This window comes from Lactuca serriola, chromosome 8 (genome assembly GCF_051521515.1).
Source record: "Lactuca serriola cultivar US96UC23 chromosome 8, Lser_US96UC23_V15, whole genome shotgun sequence".
Taxonomy (NCBI): Eukaryota; Viridiplantae; Streptophyta; class Magnoliopsida; order Asterales; family Asteraceae; genus Lactuca; species Lactuca serriola.
The window spans coordinates 19,058,123-19,065,593 of record NC_136415.1 but is presented as its reverse complement, the minus strand read 5'-3'; positions in this window follow the sequence as shown (position 1 = coordinate 19,065,593).

Below are 7,471 nucleotides of genomic sequence, written 5' to 3'. Positions count from 1 at the left end.
TGTTAGTAACTACCGGCTAATTACCTCCTTATGCACCAGGTAAACGTAACAACCGGTGATATTGCTTACGTGGAATAAGTTTACATTATATATGTCATTTATTTTATCCATGTAGGATTTAGAGGTCAAAATAAACACATTTATTTAGCCAGAACACTCCTTCGTTCTTTCTTTTTCTCATCTTACAGTGAATACGAAGCACTAAACCTAGGGTTCGAAGTCGTTTTCTCCGATCGAAGTCAGTGAGCAGTCAACCAACCCACAATGTCTAGCTCGACGCCAAACCCTGATGGACTCCACCCTATAGTGGAGCTGAACTTCAAAGGTGTTTTTCTTATAAATCCTTTCTCATATAACCATGGTATCAGTTTCACTTTCAATGATCACGATTTTTCTGGAATGACATACGGTGAATGTATCACCTTTCTCGAACAATTCATGCAAGAAAGTATAAAGAAGTTATACTATTGTGAACCAGGTAAGCCCTTAATATCTAGGATAACTGCTATCGCTAATGATGAAGACTATGGTGGTTTCATTTTTCAAGCATATGGGACAGATGGTAAAATTTGTATGTATGTGGACCATGATGGTCAAGGAATAGAAGATTGGTTTGGTTCTAAAATAGAAGAGGAAGATGGAGATGATTCTTGCATTGATGATGGTGAGAATGAAGATGAAATTGATAACCTAACAGATGTGGATGTGGACTTTAATGAGGACATAGTCACTATGAATAGGACAAAGTGTGACAACCCAAAACTTTCCATCATGTACAACCATCCACTACAATTGAAGTCAAATCTGTATCTACTAACTTTCAAACTTTTGGGATAAGTTCGAGTGTTTTAAGGTTAGTGCTCCAGAGGATATCAGGAGAGAGGATACACTAGGGTTTAGTACGTAACAATAAGTGTCCAAAACTTCAAGAGTTTGGAATATTACAGTCCAAAAATGGTATTCGGACCGAAAACCCTCAAGGCTATATAAGGAAAACTTAGCCATTTGGAATTCATTTATTACATTTCCATCTAGAGAAAAGTCGAATTCTCTCTCAAGGATCTTCACCCGATCACCCCCAACTGTAAGTACTTCAACCTAGAGTGTATTTAAGTGTGTTATATGCCTTAATAACATGAAAAATCAGCCAAAACACCAAGGAAATGGTGTTCACGGCCCAAGATCTTCTTGGACCGTGAACACTAAATTTAGGGCCAAAGTGTGCCCAATGTCCCTCCAAACCTTGGAGCTAAACCTAGAGACTACCCATGGCTTGTTTAGACATCAAAAACATTAAGAATCAAGGGCTAAAAGTGAGTTCACGGCCAAGGATGTTCTTGGGCCGTGAACTCCATTTTATGGTGCCAAAATGCCCTAAAAACCTTCCTTAAGCCAAGAGACTAGCCTAGCACTTTACCTTGATGTGTTTAGGACTCAAAGCAACCAAAATACCAACACCCATAGGTGTTTACGGCCGCAAACACTTGTCAAAGTGGTCCATGGGCCGTAAACTCAAGATAGAGGTGTTTTGATGCCACAAACACTTCCTAAGGCTTAGACTTGAATTTAGGATGCTTCCTTATGACCTTTAGGGCCCTCATAAACATAAATGACCATGAGTTTACGGTAGTAAACTCATTTGGGCCGTGAGCTCCTCAAAAACTCCAAAGAATGTGGTTTTTCTTCATCCTAAGATAGAGCTAAGGTCCCTAAATCATTCCCTAGCCTTCAAACATGCATTCACACATGAGTAGCCATGAGTTTACGGCCGTAAACTCCCTTGGGCCGTAAACCCATGGTAGTAAACTCATGTGTGTGCCTTTATACCTTCCTATGTTGAATCACATGTGATTCCAACACTTGGTCAAGGTGTTTCCTAGTCCCGGAAGGTGTTTCCTTTCATATAGATGTTATAAACACTATATTCATGTCAATATGTGTGTCCTTATATGTCATTTAGGACTTACTGTGTCTCGAGACTTCATTCGTGGAACTTCTAATCTGTACACGCATACCCGTTTGAATCACCCACATCAGGTGAGTTCATACCCCGTAATGAATCTTTTAACTATTTTAACTGTTTTTAGGGGGAATACAAGTTGAACACAATGATAATTGTGTAAATTTTTGTTATAAACATCTTTCAAAATGTTACTTATGTTATTTATAAGTTGTCAATACATTCCAAAACTCTTTTAAAGGTTATGTTACTTTACAGTTATACAAAACTCCGTTTTTAAAGTATAAGCATAACTTAGTAAATAAATGAGTCTAGTGACAGTACAGTTAGAACATTAGTAAACTATTATAGGAATAGTTTAGGAGAATGCTATTCATTACTTCTAGTACAATGAAGCACACAAAGAGTCAGTTCAGTTCACAAGTCTATACAAATACAATACGCTTACATGGAATACATTTACATAGATACAATATCAATACACGATAATAGAACAGAACATAATAAGGTGCTATAGCATGGAACAAGTTCAGGATCTAACTATACCAATGAATCACTTCTGCATTAGTGATAGTTATATTGGGTATACATGATCATAGTAATGTGGATGTTCGCGGCTTGCACTCATGCAGGGGTCGCGTGAAGTTCCTAGAATCTCTTGATAAGGGAGCATCTAGCATAGGATCTAGCCATCACATTATGCCTTAACCCTCAATTAAGGCAAAATAGCACTAAAAGTAGTCACTTATTACAAATACTATTGTACTTACACTGTCAATACGACAATTACAGAAGGATATAAAATTCCAGTTTCAATATTATTAATACCTTTACCATGTGTCATATTCACATAATCGATGAGGTAGGTTAGATTTAATTAATAATAGTCGTACAGTCGGGTCTTGGTAGAAGACTACTTTCAAAACCGTCGAGTCTTGGTAGAAGACTACTTTCAAAACAGTCGAGTCTTGGTAGAAGGATACTTTTAAAAGATAGGATCATAATGCTAATCTTATGATTCCTTAATGTATACACTATAGGATACATATATACTAATAGATTCCGACAGCTAATAGGATGTGTGCCTTTGCTTCATTTCCTGTTCTCGTTGGATTGTGGTCTTGCACCGAGTTCCCCTAATCTATTATCTACCCGAATCTATATATATTTATGCTTAGTATACATTAAGTCATCATAAGGGTATCAAGTATGGATTAGGTTATAGGACACAGAGTCGAAGCATAGTTTTTCTAGTACAAAACATACTTTTCAAAGTCAGTACTTTTGGTATACAAAACTAGTGATTTCCCAAATAAGGGCTTAATCTATTTTATTATGCCAGTACAGTTTTAGAGACTTTAGGTGAATTAACTCTATAACAACTTAGTTTATACACCATGTTTATATATAAAACTAATATCCAAGAGATAGCTAAATGGGTGTTTTCCCCCGACGTCCTGTTCTCGTTGGATTGTGGGCTCAGGGCAGATTCCCCCAATTAACTGTCTACCCGATATCATATTATATATAGCGGTATAAACAAAGCTATTATAAAAGTACTCACCGTAGTCATTATTTTACTATAAGAAATATAGGTTTTCTTAAAAGAACTCTCCATTTGATATAAAGGAACCATTACAAATAACTCCATGAGTAACAAGTGAATACACCAAGGTTATATATGACAACGATCTAACAACCAATGGAATGTGTGCTATCCGCCCTACTTGCTGTTCCCCGTTGGGTTGTGAGTTTAAGGCAGATACGCACAATCAATTGTTTATTTACTCTAAGTATATATAACTTGTACCCACTTAGTACGCATAGAAAGGCTTGTAGTGTCATTTTACTTAACTTCCATTAATGTAGGAAATATAGGATTTTCTAGAGGAACATGCGAACTTTTCAAAACAAAACTTACAGCTTACATCACTTTTACATATACATTTTCAACAACACTTTACAGCTTACTCACATCACTAAAATCTTATGAACTCACCAGCTTAATTGCTGATCAACTCTTTTAAATAACTTGTATTCTCAGGGGACTATTAGACAGGTGCTCGTGTTGGGAATTTAGAAGATGGAGCATTACAGCTTCAAGTCTTGTTTTGTTATTTGTTTATGACTTCTATGTTTTGTGAACACACACATTGTAAACACTTTCTTTCTAAATAAAATGGTTGTTCATTACTTGCTTACCATATACATATCTCGTGATACTTGAAATGACGTCCTCCACCCCCGAACGTTTCCGCTGTTCCGGTTTTGGGGTGTGACACAAAGGGTGATGAATTTCTAAATAGATTATGTGGCAAAGAGGAAGAGGGAAATGATAACAACATAGATGATGATGATGATGGGCATGAAGAGGATGTCAATGTAACTCAACAACATTCATTTTTAATGAGTTAGTTCCATGGAAAAAGTAGATCCCAATACTTGTATGAGGTTCAAAGATCCATCTCAATTAAAATCAATGTTATGCAACTATGCTATTGCGAATGGGTACCAACTTTGCTTTGAGAAAAATGATAGGAAAAGATTGTTGCTTAAGTGTTGCAAGGGTGAGTGCACATTCAGGTTGTGGGCATCTTGGATGAGTGATGAATCAAGCTTCCAAATTAAGTCTTTAAAGCCAGTCCACAAATATGCAAGGAACCACAAGTTAGGGTCCATGGTCACTTATGCTTGGATAGGGAGTCATTGTACAAGAGAGTTCTTACTTAGACAAAAGATGAGTGTTAGAAAGCTAAGAAAAATGTGTCACAGAAGTTTTGTATTCATGTTAGTGTTGGTCAATGCAGGAGAGCTAAGAAATATGCATTCCAACTAATAGATGGTACCCTAGTTGAACATTATGCAAAGTTATGGTCGTATGCAGAAGAGATTAGGAGATCAAATCCAGGTAGCACTGTGAAGCTTGATGTAAATCATATGCCAGATGGGAAGAACTACTTTAGTAAGTTCTATGTTTGCTTTGATGCATTTAAGAAGGGTGGAAGGAAGGATGCAGGAAGATAATAGGTTTAGATGGTTGTTTCCTTAAAGGGATTTGCAAGGGGGAGTTATTATGTGCTGTTGGAAGGGATGCAAACAATTGGATTTATCCTATTGCATGGACAATAGTATGTGTGGAGAATAAGGAAAATTGGAGGTGGTTTTTGGATTTACTCATTGATGACCTGGGACTTAACTTGGGCTATGGATACAGTGTAATATTGGATCAACACAAGGTCATTTAATTGTTTGTAATTAATTTTCCTATCTATTTGCATCCTTATTCACTATATTTGGAATTTGTTATCAGGGTTTGATTGAGGCTGTGAAAGAACTCCTTCCATATGTAGAGCATAGGCAGTGTGCCAAGCATATTAGCCAAAACCTTAGGAAAATGTATAGTGGTGCCCAATATGAAAGCATATTCTGGAAGGCATGTAAAGCAACAAAAGAGGTAGATTTTAAGGTTGCCATGAAAGAGCTTGAAGTGCTAGACCCAAGTGCTCATCAGTATCTGATGGACAAAGACCCCAAAACATGGTCAAAGGCCTACTTCCAACCAGGAAGATGTTGTGATGTTGTGGAGAATGAAATGTCAGAAAGTTTTAATATTGTGATTGTTGATACTAGGAAGAAACCAATTATCACCATGCTAGAGGAGTTGAGGATGTATATGATGGAGAGGGTGTTCAAGAAGAAATGCAAGGGTCTAGGATGGGGCAACCAAATTTGTCCAACAATTAGAGAAATAATGAATGACGTTAAGAAGGGTCTAAGACATTACTAAGTCTTACCTAGTGGACTAAATCAGTTTGAAGCAAGAGGAAATACAAATGCTTATGAAGTGGATCTTGAAGAAAGAACTTACTCATGCAGGCTTTGGCAACTTAATGGAATCGGTTGTGTCCATTCTGTTCCAGCTATTAGTTTTATGAATAGGGATGTAGAGTCATATGTGGACAAAATGCTTAGTAGCATCACTTACATGAAGGCATACAAGTTTAGGTTAGCACTTATGAATGGAAGTAATTTGTGGCCTGCAACTGATTACACCCCACCTTTACCTCCTGTTCGTAGAACTATGCCTAGGAGACCTGCAACTAAAAGGAAAAGGGATGCAACAGAATCCCCAAACCAGTCAAGTAAAAAATCAAAGAAAACTACCCAAACCAAAACAAAGGTAAGGAGCAGGTGAAGGTATCCAAGGCTGGGAAAAAACAAAAATGTAGCCTTTGTAAGATTAAAGGACACAACAAAAGAGCTTGTACTTTAACAAGGCCTCCTAAAACCAAAGCTAGTAGAAAAACAAAACAGGTTAATAAGTATTTAAATGGTTAATCTTTAAAATTTCTTTTTAAATTTCTAATAATGTTTCATATTGGTCAATCAGGGTGTAGCTGAAGCACTCAATGAGGATGATGAAGGTAATCAATCTAATGCAATGAATGAAGGTGATGAAGTGAATGAGGGTGATCAGGCAGCAAATAATGATGGAGGAGCAGTAAATGATGGTGGAGAAGCAGTCAATGAGGTGCATGTGCAACAAGACTATGATGAGGTGGAACTCACTCCTTTGGAGTTTGATGCATCATCAAATGGAGAACCTAGTTAGGTTCACGTGCAAGAGTAGGAGGCTAGAGAAACACCACTTGCAACCCTGTTGAAGAAAATCAGGAGGAAGAAATCTGAAAGGATTATCAAGTTGAAGTTGGGCAAGAAAGTTGGTGGTGCAGATGCACCTGTGAATTCAGAAGCTAAACATGTTACTCTAGAATAACTTTAAGTGTTAGTTTATGTGATATGAACATGGTATGTAGTGTGAAATGATGTGTTTTGGTGTATTGTTGTTGTTTTTATGAAACTGCTATTAACTATGCTAGTTTGTATGAAACTATGCTGGTTTATGTGATGTGTATTTTGTGTTACTTAAGTTGATTGTTATTTTGAGCTTTTTGTTGTGTTAATTTGAAGTTGCATGCATGGCAAGGACTTGTCTGGTTAAACTGCATGGCAAGGGAATATATTTGCATATATAGATAATTTAAAATTTAAATTATGACTCATTATGTCCTTATATACCACGTGTGGTCAGTGGTCCATATACCCTTACTAACCCTTACTTTTCCATATATACCCCTGCACATAACTCTAAACACAACGCAATTTTAAATGGACCAAGTGACTTCCTTATGGCCGACAATGTGGTACCCACACTTTAATTTTTAAAAGGAGCACATGCATATTATAAAATTCAGCAAGGTATATCATAACTAGGATCTTTCATGTCATTCATTGAATCAACACAAAGTCATTACAATTTCTCCCATGTACTGCCATCCCATTACATCTACATTCCATTACATCTAACATCCCATACACACACTGATCAAACAAGCATTCAACCAAAAACCTGACTATACATTACAACTAGGATCTAACACCCATACACCCATGCACCCATACACTTCCCAAAAAAGCAAATAACTTTTAACATCCACCCATACACTTTCC